The sequence below is a fragment of the Agelaius phoeniceus genome, chromosome 34, assembly GCF_051311805.1.
Source record: "Agelaius phoeniceus isolate bAgePho1 chromosome 34, bAgePho1.hap1, whole genome shotgun sequence".
NCBI classification, from domain to species: domain Eukaryota; kingdom Metazoa; phylum Chordata; class Aves; order Passeriformes; family Icteridae; genus Agelaius; species Agelaius phoeniceus.
The window spans coordinates 4,205,692-4,220,492 of record NC_135298.1 but is presented as its reverse complement, the minus strand read 5'-3'; positions in this window follow the sequence as shown (position 1 = coordinate 4,220,492).

Sequence of the window (14,801 nt, the reverse complement as noted above, 5' to 3'; positions counted from 1 at the left end):
TCACTTGCAGAAATGCATCTGAGCTCAAGATTAAAACCTTCTTCTCTTGCTCCATGTGGGAGCATTCCAACAATAATTGTTCCTTCTGAAGCTGCTGTTTCCAATGGACTCTTAACAAATTCATCTTTGTCTGCCCAAACCCACAAGTCCTTTTCCTTTTCCATATGCAATTTTTGGATGCATTTGAAGACATCCAGGGCTGCAGCTTCTTTTACCCGACTGCCCCACTGCTCCCACGGGGCTCCCACCTCAGCCCACTCCAGAGCCAGGGAACTCCAGGGAAGGGCTTCCCATCTGGGAATTTCTGATGGCACTGATGCCTCACATTGACATTGAGCAAGTGACATTTGGTTGGGATCTGGCCAGACTGGGCCAGTTTGGTTTGACCAGTGGCCAAAGTCAGCACCAAAGACACAGACTCCAACTGAAGGAATCAGTGTCATTTCCTGCAGTTCAGAGCAGCAAAGAATCACAAAAGGAGCAGCTCAGCAATGCACCCAATCATCCCCACCAAAGATTGCCTGCAGTGATTAAGAAAGATGCAGCAGCATTTACCCTCAGCCTTTCCCATCCCCCAGATGCACACAGCAGCTGGGGAAGCTGTCACAGCCAAGGGCTGCAGAGCCACTCCTGGGCACTGGCAATTCCTGCAGGTGCCTCCAGCCCCAGCTGAGGCTCCAAGCCCGCTGGGAGAGGGCCCAGCTCTGACAGTGCTGAATGAAAAAACTGACAGCACTTCTAGCGTGGCAACATCTGCTTTCATCCTCCTCTTGGCTCCCTCCCAAAGCCTGGCCAGGCCTCAAGGAGGAGCCAAGGCAGCTGACTTTGATCCTTCAGCCCCACACAAGGCCAGATGTCAGATTTCATGGCCTTCTCTGGCTTCTAAATACACAAAGGTCCATCCATGTTTCACTAAGGAGTGGCTACATCTATCACAGTGCTAATGACCATGCATATCTCATCAGGGACCAGATACAAAGATAACCTTTGCTTGGAAGGTTCATCCAGAGGCCACCTTGGGCTCAGGGCCTGCTGTCCAGGCCTCACTCAGGGCTGCTGTGCAGGCCTTGGCACTTCAGGGACGTGCTTTAGTGCTGGGCTTGGCACTGCTGGCTGAGCAGCTGCACTGGGTGAGCTCAGAGGGCTTTTCCAACAGAAAGGATTCTGTGATTCCATGATGATATCCGCTGCATTCAGCTGGGGCTATTTTAGCAGCATTACTTTGCTCCAAAAGTTCCCTCTTGCCCAGCTCCTGTGGCCTGAGGCTTCAGCTCCTTCAGCTCCTGGTGCTGAGCTGCTCATGCTGAACGAGACGACTCAGAGAGACGAATCCAGTCCATCCAATTCCTTCTGGGACATGGAGAGGGGAGGCTGTGCAAACAGGAGCATTGTTTGCTGTGGCCTCCTCTCTGCCCTTCATGCCTTTCAGCGCTTTGAACCAGCCAAGAGCTTTCTCCAGGAGTGCAACGGAGCAGCTGTTCCTGCTCACGGGCCTGGCTCTTCCCAATCTCTGCCCTTGCCTGCTTCTGTCCCTCTTGCTGTGCCCTCTGTTCCCCAGGGCTGGCTGGCTGCTGCCCAGGACTGTGGAACTGGCACAGATCCAGTGCTCCAGAGCCTCCTTTCTGTGCCCTTGGAGCTGCCTGGGCACAGCAGCCTTTTCCATCTGGAAGCTCCCCATGGACAGGGAGTGCCCAGCTCCGTTCCTTGCACAGCCTCCAGGAGCCCAGGGCTGCCATCTCAAGTCCCTGCTGGCACTGGGGGCTCCCAGGTGCCTCAGGCTGCTGTGACACCGCTGCACACGGGAGGGAACAGGGGCAGGGGCTGTGCTGAAAGTCAGCTCCATCTGCTGCTGCTGCTGCTGCTGCTGCTGCTGCTGCTGCTGTGGGGTCATTTGTGCAGCCCTGGCCCAGAGTCAGGGATCAGATGCTGCCAGTCTCTTCCAGCCCTGGCTGCTCAGAGGTTGGGCCTTGGAGCCTCAGGTGGCCAAAGGCAGCTGCTGCTGGGCCCTCTGTGTGTGCCCGTGTTCAGCAGTGCTGCTCCATCACTCTGTGCCCAGCAACGGGGAAAAGCCTCAGCCCTGCAGGGCCAGGAGCTGCCGGGCTCTGCCTGAGCAGCTCAGCCAGCAGGAAGAGAGCTGCTCCACACAGGAACCAGGAGAAAAGGACATTCCTTTTGTAGGACATGTTTTCTATTTAAAGAAAAAAAAGGGAAAAGGAAAAAAACTATATAAATTGTGAAAGATGAAAACAAAACCCAAGTGTTAGTGAAAAAACTTCTGTAACTTTGCTTTAAGAGGTAAATGATGTTTTTTAAAAGGAAACTCAGTTATCTTCATTGTAAATGTGCTGATGGCATGGATCCATCTTACTGACCTCAGCAGCCTTTTAAAAGATTTTGGGCTTTGTTTCCAACATCGCCATTTGAAATTGTGATCAAAGCAAGAGGAAATTGCTTTGTGCCCTGCCAGCTCCAAGCAGGACTGGGAATGGAAACTCTGTCAAAGCCCAAATCCTTTAGAAGATGACCTTCCTTCTCAGCCTGGGAATGAGCTGCACATTCCCTTTGAAACTGTCAGGGATTTCTTAGAGACACAAAGTGCCACGTAGGGCTTTTTGCTCTGGTTTGGCAGTGCAGAAGGGCAATTCTCCATCCATCAGCTCCAGACTGCACTGCCTCAGGAACACGGCCCACTCGCCAGCTTTGGCCCACTCAGGCACTTCTAGAGGAGGAAGAAAGTGCAATTGCACAATTCCAGCCAATCAAGAAGGAAGAATGGGACAGACAAACACCCTGTGCAGATGCAGGCATTCGGCTGGGACTGTGGAGAGTTTGGCTTCTTGCCAATTGGATGTGTGTCCCCAGCTGCAATCTCTGGGCCTGCAGCAGAGTCTCACTCAGCTGCCAAAGCAGAAAGCTCAGGCGCTGTGCTCGCAAGGGGCTCGTCTGATGCAAAGCTGTCAGAGCAATGTGAGGGCAGAGCCAGCCCAGCTGGGCCCAGGGCTGAGCCCAGCAGAGCCCTGGCAGAGCCCAGAGCAGCCTCAGCAGCCGCAGAGCCCGGCTGCAAGGAGAGAAAGCAGAAAGTGCCCGTCAGCTGAGGGCTCCTGTCCCCTTGTGCCAAGACGTGAGGTGCCCAGGCCATGCTGGCTGTGCCCAGAGCTGTGCCCAGAGCTGCCCATCCCTGCTGCCTTTGGCAGCAGAGCAGGAGGGCAGGACATGTGCCCAGCCTGCAGCCAGCCACGGCACATCCAGCCCTCAGCAGCTGCCCAGAGCAGGATGCTCCTGTGCTCGCTGCCATCTCCCAAAAGCTCCGATCCCACCCTGCCAAGCACACAGGGACCCACCTCACGCCAGCCACGGCTGCAAGAAAAGCTGCTCCCAAACCATGGCCTCAGCCTTCTCCAAGGCCACCGCCCATCCACGCCACAGCTGCTCCCAAGCACTTCCCCATCCCCACTGGACCACCTGGAAGGTGTCCTCTGGAAAAACAAACAACACATTCTTGAAGAGAGATTAGTTGCAAAAAGGGAAAACAAGAAAAACAGGAAAAACACTTATCTCTGTCAGGGCCTTGAGGAAGGCCCAACTCCTACATGGTAGGGAAAAACCCAGCCATGGCTGAGGGAAGCCCACACTTTCTCTCTTCCCCCCTGCACTGCCTCCCAAAATCACAGTGATCCCAAAGCAAACAAGGGCAGTGCAGCAGCCCAGCCCTTCCTTGCCTGCAAAGCAAAGCAGCCCCTGCACAGCTTCTGGAGTCCCACCTCTGCTCCCACCATGGGGCTTTGTTTGTGTCGGGCTGGCTGCCCCAGCCCCAGCCCCAGCCCAGGCCACGGTGGCTGCTGGGGGCTGTTGGCAGGGCCAGGAGCCCACTCCCATTTCGTACCCAGCCCAGCCCATGCCCCAGCCCTGCCAAAAAGCAGCTGGGCAGCGACTGAAGAATGAGTTGCATCTGCCCCAGCAAAGGGGGAACCTTTTCTTCCCAGCCAGTCTGGGCCATGCCCAAATCTGGCAGCATTTCCCCAGGTGGGGACTCATCTGCAAATTCCCTGTGGAGTCTGGCTTTGAAGAAGGTGCCAGAATCAAAGTCCATCACCTTCAGCCACTGGTGGCCAGGGTGAGGAAGAGCTTCTCATCCTTGATGTCATCCTGGCTGTCTTCAGCAGCAGCAGCAGCAGCAGCAACAGCAGGAGCAGCAGCAGCAGCAGCAGCAGCAGCATCCCCACCCGGTACAGCTTCTCCAGGGGCTCCTTCTCCTTCCCTGGGGGGAGACCAGGCTCTCAGGGCTCTGCCCAGGGCCCCAGCTGTCAGGGAACCAGCACAAGCAAAACCAGCTTGGATGGCGGCCACCAGTGCTGGGCAGAGCAGCTCAGCTGCAGCACAAGGGCTGCGTGTGCCCATCCCATGACCCCCATGCAGTGACACAGGCAGCACAAAAAGGTCTGGGTTCCTTTGCTTCTGATTGCCAAGGCATGTGTGGAGCTGCAACTTACCAGGGCCCTGGATCAAAGTGTGCCTGTGGCTCTCTCCCTTCTTCTACGGCCGAGGAATATCCTGCACCCAAGGATCACAGAACAGGTCTTCTAATGTGGGTCTGTCCAAGGAATTCACGGATAAACACCACCTGATCAGATCTCTGCACTCTGCGCAGAGAAAGCAGAAACTGCCGGTCAGCCAGAGAAGGCTCCTGTCTGCTTTGCCCCACTATTCCCATGCCCAGGCCATTCTGGATGCGCTCAGGTTTGGGCCTAAACTTTCCCATCAATTCCCAGTTTTGGAGGAGAGCAGGACATGTGCCACCTCCTCAGCAGCTGCCAGAGCGGGATGCTCACGAGCCCGCTGCTGGCTCCCAGCACTGGGATTCCCCCCGTGCCCAGAGAAGAGGATCCACCTTGAGAGAGCCCTTGTGGCAGCGGGAGCTGGCCCCAGCTGAGGTTCCGGCCCCTCCTGAAAGGGTGCTCCCCGCAGACCATCTGGTGCAGCAGGATGCCCAGGGACCAGATCGTTGCTGCCTCGCCATGGTACCAGCCAAAGTGGGTCCATTCTGGGGGGCTGTAGGACAGTGTTTCGATGGAATACAGATGGAGTTCTGTGGGAACTCAGCACATCACTCCGGATGTCCAGAGATACCGAGAGAACCCTTGGGGGGCTCAGAAATCCTGGAATGTTGCCAGGAGTGTTTAGTGGCTTGATTTTGATCCTTCTAAGGAAGTGACATGTCGTGTCGGCGGAAGAATTGTGGCACACAATATGCGTGATCAACAAATCTCAAAGTTTATTGATAGCTCACACATATTGATATTGGTGTAATGAAGCTTATACATATTGCAAAGCTGAGCTCATTATTGGTTAAAACACACATGAATCAACCACAGCTACTTCTATGCTCTAATGATTATTTTGTTTCTATGTTTACATTCCTGTGGCTATTCTACCTAGGCTATCTTCATTTTTCTGGCAAAAGATTTTCTCCCCCATCTTCATGTTGCAGCAAGGTCACCATGAACCTTGTCAGTGATTGGACACTGACTACTTAATCCCCAGCTTGTTTCCTCGAACCTTATCCAACAGTATCATATCAAAGTGGCCTTTCTCAGCTAGCCAATTATCCACAAAGCTCTCCACAGTGACGCCTGTTTGAGGACGTGAGAATCACTTGGGAGTGAAGGGTGCAAGAAAGACACATTTATAGGGTGAAATACAGATTTTGGGGTTTTTGGTACAGGGGGGTTATGGAGACAAGATGGAGGGATCAGGGCGTGTCTCGTCCTTCTTCTTTCTTCTTCTTGTCATCCATTTTCTGTGGTGATGTTGGCACTTGGGGATTGGTTCATGGTGAAGGTGCACTTGCTAATATGGGTGAAAGGTATTGGGAAATAAAGGTTAATATCATGTATGTAGATTTTAGTATAAAAAGACACGACCGCCCCTTGGGTGGTCAGAGTGCCTTTGGCTGCCTTGCAGGTCAGACCTCTGTTGGGCAGACAGAAAATTCTGTAGATAAGAAATAATAAACAATCTGAAGATCCAAAAACCGAAGAGTCCAGACTCGTCCTTTGAAGCATGGGCCGCCCAAGAACCACCCTACCCGTGTCCGGGCAGAGACAGACAGCCGAACTGGACAGAGTTCAGCAGGGGGATGCTGCTGCTCCCAGAGCCTGGCCCCAGCATCCCTGGGCCTGTGGGGGCTGCATCAGTGGCACACAGGGTGACCACTGCCCTCTCGCCAGCACCTGGGACTTGTGCACAAACTTAGGCTTGGAAAAGAAGCCACTGGTGTCGGAAGAGGGCAGAGGAAGCCCTGGCTAGGCTTGACCATGACATGCAAAGGAAAAACCCACTCCGTTCTGGGGAAAACATGCCCTCAAGCAAAGCAGGACAAATTTTTGGAGAATTTTACATGTCCTTTCTTTTCCTGGTGGGCTGGGGAGTTGTGCCACTGGTGAAGTTTTCGTTGTGACTGTTTGTGCTGGTTTAGAGCAAATTTTGGGAGAAAACCTCCAAAAGGGGTCTGTCTAGAAAGCAAGTTCAAGCAGCCCCTCCCCCTACTAGTTCAGGAAAATACTTCCCTGGAGAAAAGTGAAAAAAAAACCAGTTTATTTAACAAGTAAAGTATTCACAAGCATGAAAAATGAATAATATTAAATAAAACCACTGACAGTGCTGAAGAGATGGCAAATTTGGAAAGTCCTTTCTGTGGGTTGTAGTTGGCTCACTCGGTCTCTTCTAAGTCCCTCTGGTGCTGGAATGCAGCGTCCCAGACCTCGGTGGGCCACAGGTGTGAGCTGCAGGTTTTTTTCTGGGTTTTCAGTCCAGAGCAGGTTTCAACAGTTCCAAGAAAAAGGGAAGTCCCAGTCCCAGGAACTTCTCTGCCTAAGCTAGCTAAAACCAAATTGCTGGACCTGGGCTGTGAAGGCACCAGGAAATTTCCAAATCTGGGCACTGGCGCTGCCAGCAAACACCAGATCTGGATGGTGCTGGAGCCAGAACCTGGAAATTTCCAACTTTTGGCTTTCTGTGCCAACAAATCACTGGACTTGGGCTGTGCTGGCACCAGGAAGTTTTCAGATCTGGGCACTGGCATTGTCAGCAAACACCAGATCTTGGCATTACCTATGATGTTAGAAGGAAATGGTCAGATTTTGGCTTTCTTTGCCAGAAAATTACTAGACTCAGGCTGTGCTGCCACCAGGAAATTCCTGCATCTGGGCACTGGTGGTGCCAGGAAACACTGGATCTTGGCATTGCCAATGGCGGTAGCAGGAAATTGCCAGATTTTGGCTTTCTTTGCCAGAAAATTGTTGGACTTGGCTCTGCCAGAACAGGGAAATATCCAGATCTGAGCATTGGCAGTGGCAGCAAACACCAGGTCTGGGCACCTGTATTGGCATCAGGAAATTGCCAGATTTTGGTTTTCTGTGCCAGCAAATTGCTGGACTTGGGCTGTGCTGGCACTGGGAAATTTCTGGATCTAAGCACTTGTGCTGCAAGCACCAGATGTGGGTGGTGTGTTGTAGTGTGTTTTCATACTTTGTAATACTTTGTAATAGTTTAGGTTTTGAATCCCCGTATTTTTCCCAAATGGTTCATCCCAGATGGTACCTCCCTCCCTTTACCTGTGTAATCCTTTGCCCTTGCTGAGATCATCCCCAAATCCCCACCCTGGCTCTCTGTCAATCACTCAGCATCCCATCCCCTCCCTCTAGAAGCTTCGGTCCAGGATGTCGAGTGATGAGCCAGAGGCCAGGGGTCAGCCCCCCAAGCCTTGCCCCATATACTGTTCTAAATGTCCATCTCCCAGTACCCATCCCTTAGGGTCATTTCTTGGTTAGTCAAATGTTCTCTACTTTGGGTTTCCACCTCCCTTTAAATGTAACCTTGGCACATCTCCCGGGGCTCTCGGCAGGAGGCCCCTGAGGTGTAGGGGCTCCTTTGGGACACCTGGAATAAAACCTTGGATTAACCCCTGCTAAGAGTCGGCCCTTTATCTTCTACCGATGTCTCTGGTGTCTCTTGTGCTGCAAAGGCGGCCAGCCCAGGTGGCCTCAGTACCCTCGGGGCACAGAGAGTGTCTCCCCGCTGTCGGCCGTGTCGGGGCTGCCCCCGGTGTCTACCGACTCGGGACTGGCCCAGGGTTCCTGAGAGGCTCCCAGAGAGACAGAGACAGTGGTGCTGGTGGCAGCACCAGGAAGCTGCCGGGTTTTGGCTTTCTTTGCCAGAAAATGGCTGCATTTGGGTTGTGCCAGCACTGGGAAATTGCCAGATGTGGGCACTGGCAGTGCCAGCACACACCAGATCTTGGTGGGGAATGTGCCAGTTCAGGCAAATTGCCAAATGTGAACTTTCTGTGCCAGCAAACTGCAGGAATTATGCTGTGCAAGCATCTGAAAATTTCCATATCTGGGCACTGGCGGTGTCAGCAAACATGAGATCGGGTTGCTGCAGGTAACAGGTATTTGCCTGGTTTTGGCTTTCTCTGCCAGAAAATTGCTGGACTTGGGCTCTGATAGAATAGAGAAATATCCAGATCTGGGAATGGGCATTGCCAGCAAACACCACATTTCAGGAAGGATTGGATCTGGACTGGTTCCCTTCCTGCCTCCCTCCCTCAACAAGGTGCCAGAGGGGCTGGACAGCAGCCAGGCAGAAAGGGAAAAGGGACCTGCAGGGACTGGTGGACAGCAGGCTAGACATGAGCCAGAAGTGTGCCCAGGTGGCCAAGAAGGCCAATGGCTCCTGGCCTGGCTCAGGAATAGTGTGGCCAGCAGGAGCAGGGCAGGGATTCTTCCCCTGTGCTCAGCACTGCTGGGGCAGCACCTTGAGTGCTGTTTGCAGTTCTGGGCCCTCAATTTAGGAAGGCCATGGGGGGGCTGGAGCATGTCCAGAGAAGGGCAACAAGGCTGGGGAGGGATCTGGAGCACAAGAGCTGTGAGGAGCGGCTGAGGGAGCTGGGGTTTTTTTATCCTGGAGAAGAGGAGGCCCAGGGGAGACAAGGTGGTGTCAGGGCACAGGTTGGACTTGATGATCTCCATGGCCTGTTCCACGCTTGCTGATTCTGTGATTCTCTGAAAACACCCTTGGAGCAGTTGCAGGATTGAACCCTGGGCCTCCTCTTCAGGAGCTCCAGCAGCCCAGGTCCCTCAGCTTCTCCTGGCAGCCCCAAAGCCCATCCTGTCAGTCGTGCAGAGCCTCTGCAGCTCCTCCTCATTGCCCAGAACAGGGAGCCCCAGAGCCAGACACAGCAGCCCAGATGTGCCCCCCTGGCCTGGGGTGCCTCTGGCAAGGGAGCAGCACCAGGCACTGCAGGAGCCTGTAGACGATTCCTGCAGCACTTGTAGGATGATCCTGCTCCCCAAGGGATGTTCCCTTGGCACCAAGCCAGGAACTGAAATGGGGAGTGGGGCCAGAGAGGGAAGGGCAAACAGGGATGGGCTGTTTGCAGGGGGGGACAGGGGTGGGCAATTGGAAGAAATTTGTATCAGGCAAAGGAAAGAAAGCAAAGGTGAAGCCAAGGAAATGCTCAGGGCAGTTTGTTGGGTGGCTGCCAGGCAGCCCTGGCTCTGAGCAACAGTGTCTGCAGTGGGACAGGAAACTCCCAGCTGATGGGAACAAACTTTCTGGCTGACTGCAGAGGCCAGGACAAACCTGGGTGGTTTCCCTGCCGTTCCCCAGCCCTTGCTGGCCCCAGGGGCTGATGGCATTTGTGCTCCCTCAGGTTCATGTCCCCACAGCAACAGCATGGGGGTGCTCCCGCCTGCTGTGTGCAATGCAAACGGGGACTCCTGAGCCAGTGCTGCCGTGTCTGTGCCTGCAAGGATGGGGCACCTGTGTGAGCTGGGGGAGAGGCCAAGGCTGCAGAGGGGGGATGTTGTTGGCAGCTCCATGAGGACGCTCTGGGACGCTGCCCTGGGCTGTGCAGCGCACTGGGGATGGATCAGCCCCTGCTCTGCTGCTCCTTCCCGTCTCCCCAGGGCCCTTGCAGAGCCCCAGCCATGCTGTTTGCCCCCAGCCTGCCCATGGCCAGCCTGGGGCTGCTCACGGGGGTTTCTGTGCTGAGCATTGTCCTGGGCGTGTTCTTGAGAGAGCCTGGGCAAGGAGCCTGGAGCCCCCAGGGCCTGGCCTGAGGCGTCAGCGCTGCCCCAGCAGTGCCCATGGCCTGTCCCTGCTGCAGCCCTGGCACTGCCACCCCCAGGGCTGTGCCCAGCCCCGAGAGAACTCAGGCCCTACAGCAACACCAGGGCCAGCAGGGCAGTGGTGTAGGGTCATGAGAGCAGGGTGTTCCCCCAGGCTGCTCCATCACTCACGGTTCAGGAAGAGACAGCAAGAGAAAACCTGATGAGAAAGCTCCTGGGGGAGATGGGTTGGGGGGTATGAGTCTCCCAGGAACTGCTCCAGCCCTCAGGTGGAGGCACTTGGGGCATGATTCCTACCCAACAGGCATCCCAATGGGGGAGAAGGCAGGTACAGCCTCTTGGTCCAGCCTGTCCTGATCCCTCTGCAGAGCCTTTCTGCCCTCCAGCAGATCCACACTCCCAAGTTGGTGTCATTTGTGAACTTATTTTGACTTCCACTTGATCCCCTCATTCAGATCATCAATAAAGATGTTGAAAGGGACTGGACCCAGCACTGACTCCTGGAGTCACCCACAAGTAACTGGGTGTTATGGATAACATGACACCCAATTAAGAGTGGGAGCTTCAGACAAGCCCTGTCTTAGGCTAAGATTTTTGGGTACAGCTTGAATTAGGTGGCCTGCAGCTAAAGCACTCTGGCTGGCAAGTTCTAAGAGTGGCAGATCAGGTCTATTATAAAATTAGTTATTTATTGAATAGACAGGAGATAATAGACAAAAGGTCTTGAACAGAGTTACTTAGTACATGGTATAAACAGAAGAACTACTAGTAGATTACATAAAAGAGTGCACAACATTAAGGTACCTATATCAAAGCTAGGAAAGAAATAATATCGATTAGGAGTCAATGTAACTTACCACCAAACTGGCAAGAGTGTGCACAGAGTCCTTTCATTCAGCTCTCAAGAGAGGAACCACAAAACAAGCATCCCAGCTTTTGGGGAAAAGCCCCACACATTTCCAGGGAATGTGCAGAAATTTCTACTTTGGGAAAGTTTGGTGTAGCTTTAATAGATTGTGAAGTAAAGTGTCTGTCAGAAATTCCAGCTTATCTTTCCACAATCTTGCTTCCAGAGCAAGATGTTTATTGTCAGCTAAAAGTGTCACTTCCATGGCACCCAAATAACTATGAGACAATCGGTCTTTAGGGATTTATTTCACCAATTAGCAAGCTCTTGTGGCAGGAAACATGTCCTTCTACACTGGCCTCAGCTGGATTTAGTTCCATTCCCCACCACTCTCTGGGCTCGGGCATCAGCCAGTTTCTCATCCAGCAAACAGTTCCCCTGTGCAATCCATGAGCAGCCAGCTTCTCCAGTGCCAAAGGCTTTACTGATGTCTATAAATATCCATCCACCACCCTTCCCTCATCTACTGAGTGAGCCATTCTGTCACCGCCTGCAGACCCTTGGCCTGGGCGGGAACTACCTGCAGCACTTGGCAGCCGTGGCATTCCAGGGCCTCTTGCGGCCTTGCCAGCTTTCCCTGGCCTGCAGCCGGCTGCTGGAGGTGAGTGTGGCTGCATTCCAGCCAGTGCAGGTGACCCTGGGCATGCTGGAGCTGCTGCCAATGCGCTGCGCTGCCTGAGCCCACACCTGCGGCAGCTGCCGCCTTTCCACTCCCTCCACAACCTCTGTGAGCTGAAGCTGCAGGCGCAGCAGCCACAGGGGATGCGTGTGGTTCCACAACGCTTCTTCCAGGGCCTCAGTGCCTTGAGCTCACTCTGCCTGTCACAGAACTCGCCCTCGGCCATCCCTGCCGATGCCTTTGATGACCTGGCACAGCTGCAGTGTTGCAGCCTGAATAGCTGCTAGGAAAGTCAAGGGTAAAGAAGCAAAAAGGGCCTGTGCATGGTATCCACAGATGTTTAATTCAGCCATGCCGTAATATGTTTGGGTCCCAGGCACACACACATGGGGGGTCCAGGTTTCTCTCTCCCCAGGGGCCCAGGTTCACCCTGGTCTTGGATCAGTACAAAGATAAGGGCCAATCAGGGAACAGGGAGGGAGTGCCTCAGGGACACAGGAACAGACATAGGAAAGGGGGAAGGAGCCAATGGGGTCCTATTGGCTTTTTGAGAGAAGCTTCTTGTGTTTCCCCAAGCCAGGGGATGCCTCCAGGGTCTCCACAATGCAGTACCTGATGCTGGCTGGCAGCAGCAGCGAGATGGGCCACCTGCCTGCCGTCATCTTCAAGAACCTGAGCCAACTGCACAGCCTGAACCTGGAGAGTGCAGGACTGCACAGCCTTGGCCCTGAGCTCTTCCGCAACCTGACACGACTGAAGGAGTTGTGCCTGGCCAGGAACGAGCTGCGTACATTAGATTTGACTCTGGCCATGGATTTGCTGCTTTAAAATGTTTTACTTTCCATAAGTTGTCTGGGCTGTGTTACACAAGAGGTCAGTGTTTCACCTTTTATAAATAAAGAGATTACGATGATGCTACTTTGTTGCAGTGTGATGCCCCTCAGGTGTGCCAACCTTTCCCCTCCCCTTTTGCCCTCCTGCTAAGAGCTGTCCATCAATCTTAACATTCCAGCAAGGGCGTCGTGTGGTTGGCAGAAGTTCAAAAGATGCCCCTCAGGTCGGGGCTCATTGGCCTGTCCAAGTGTCTATATCCCTTGAGCCTTCCCCTCCTCCCACCTGGTTGGCCCTTACCTGTCCCTTCCCCTCCCCCTGTCCCTGGGGCTTAAAAGGAGACGAGACCATGCAGTCAGTGTTCTATTGGGAGCTGTTTCAGAGGTCTACCATCCTAGAATAAAACTCTGGATTAGGACTCTATGATAGAATCCTCTCCTGTTTCTCTTCACCGTCGCCTGAACATTTTCCACCAGAGGTAAATTGAGTTCCTACTTTGCCTGGATTTGTTCCAAGTGCCTAGCTGCAGCATCCAGCGGGCCAAAGATATCTCTGGGGTGAAACACCACAGCTGCCGCCTTTGGTCCAGCAGCAAGGGCCAGATGGCCAGGCATGTCCCACCCGGAAATATATTTGGATTAATATTCAATACTACTTAATAATCTCCCTTGCAGCCCATCTGCAAGGCAGATACTTTGCTCTCAAGACTTTAACTTGTGCAGAATTCACCCTTCCCTTGCTCATAATTTTCCTTTGCTGGGTGTCCTAGGGTGACATTAGGATGCTTGTATCCCCAGTTGTCTGTTCTGTTTATGCCGGATATTATGTTCTGCGCTTTCAAGACTGGCTCTGAAGAGCAAAGTTTTGTTTTGGTTTTGTTACCAGCCTGGTCCCACACAGCTGGCAGGATGCAGGGACAGGGCAGTACATGGTGCTGCTTTTGCTTTTTGCTTGGCTTTTTCCTTTGCTCTTGCTTCTGCTTTGCTCTTGCTTTTGCTTCTGCTCATTAGTTAGTTTAGCTAAGCAGTCCAAATTTTTCCCTGTACTGTTCTTCCTTTCCCTTTTTGGAACCACTTGGGCCTTCTCTGGACTGGGACCTGGGAAACACGGAGAGTTTGCACCTTGTGGCTGCAGCAGCTGCCCCAGCACTGGAGGAACTGATAACAGAGCGACCACACCCAAGAGAGACTTTCTGAATTTGTCATCTTTTTCAGAGTGGTGAAAGAGTTATCTGGTATTGCTCCTTTTGTGTGCTGGAGGGTGCTTTGCCTGTTAAATAAACAGGTTCTTTCCACTTCTCTCCAAGGAATCCTTCCCAACCTGGTTGGGGGGAGGGGCCATGTGGGTTTGCTTTCTGGAGGGGCCCCTTTGGAGGTTTTCTCCCAAATTTGCCCTAAACCACGGCAAAATTTGGTGCCCAATGCATGGGGCTTGAGAGAGAGTGGAAAAAACCTTGGTCTGACTGCATTTTGGTTGCCTTTACTCTGTGTTGGTATAAAGCAGTTAATAGCCATGTTTTCTGAATTCATAATGTCTATTGGGGTGAAGGTTTGCATGCATTTCTGGTCCCTAGGTTTTTTTCAGATCTTAATACCTCTATGGTCTGTCCCTAGGTTTATTATCTTATCCAGAAACAGCTCTAGTATTGTCCCTAATAGGTAGTTTTTACAGCAGAGGGGCAGTGACCAGAATAGCTCTCCTGCTGGGCTTGGTGGTAATGATTTGTAAGAAGTTCATAAACATGCTGGGGTCTGCTCCAGGTATGGATGGTTTGTGGCTATGATTATGCACCCAGTTTGTTAGAGGAGGAGCAGGGGAGGAGGCTTTTCAGCCTTTGTTTTCCTTCTTCTCCTCTGAATCTGTAGCATCGCTATTGGAGAATGTTCAGATTCCCCTGAATGTTCAAGAGACCATCTTTCTGGTATTCAATCTGGTAAGCTTCCTCTATACATCTGCTGCTTCTCTAGAATGAGGATTGACATTTCTAGACGGGCTGATGAGACCCCTGACTCAGGAGTAGACCCAGGCGTGGAACATCCTGAGTGGTGTGGGAAATGGGAGGATATGGGCCAAATCCTGAAGGAATTCTCTGACCCTATAGTCTGGGACTTTCCCCATGAACAAATTCAGAACCCAACTGAGGTGGGGAAATACCTGAAAGAGAAGTACCATGATGAGCCTAAGAAGAAAAAGATCATTGCAGTGAGCTGGGCCCTGGCCTATGCTTATTACACACTGCTAGATACTGTCAGGCTGCAGAAAGAGGCAGGGGGGCAGGGAGATAAATCAGCAGCTATCCCAGTCAGGCTACAGC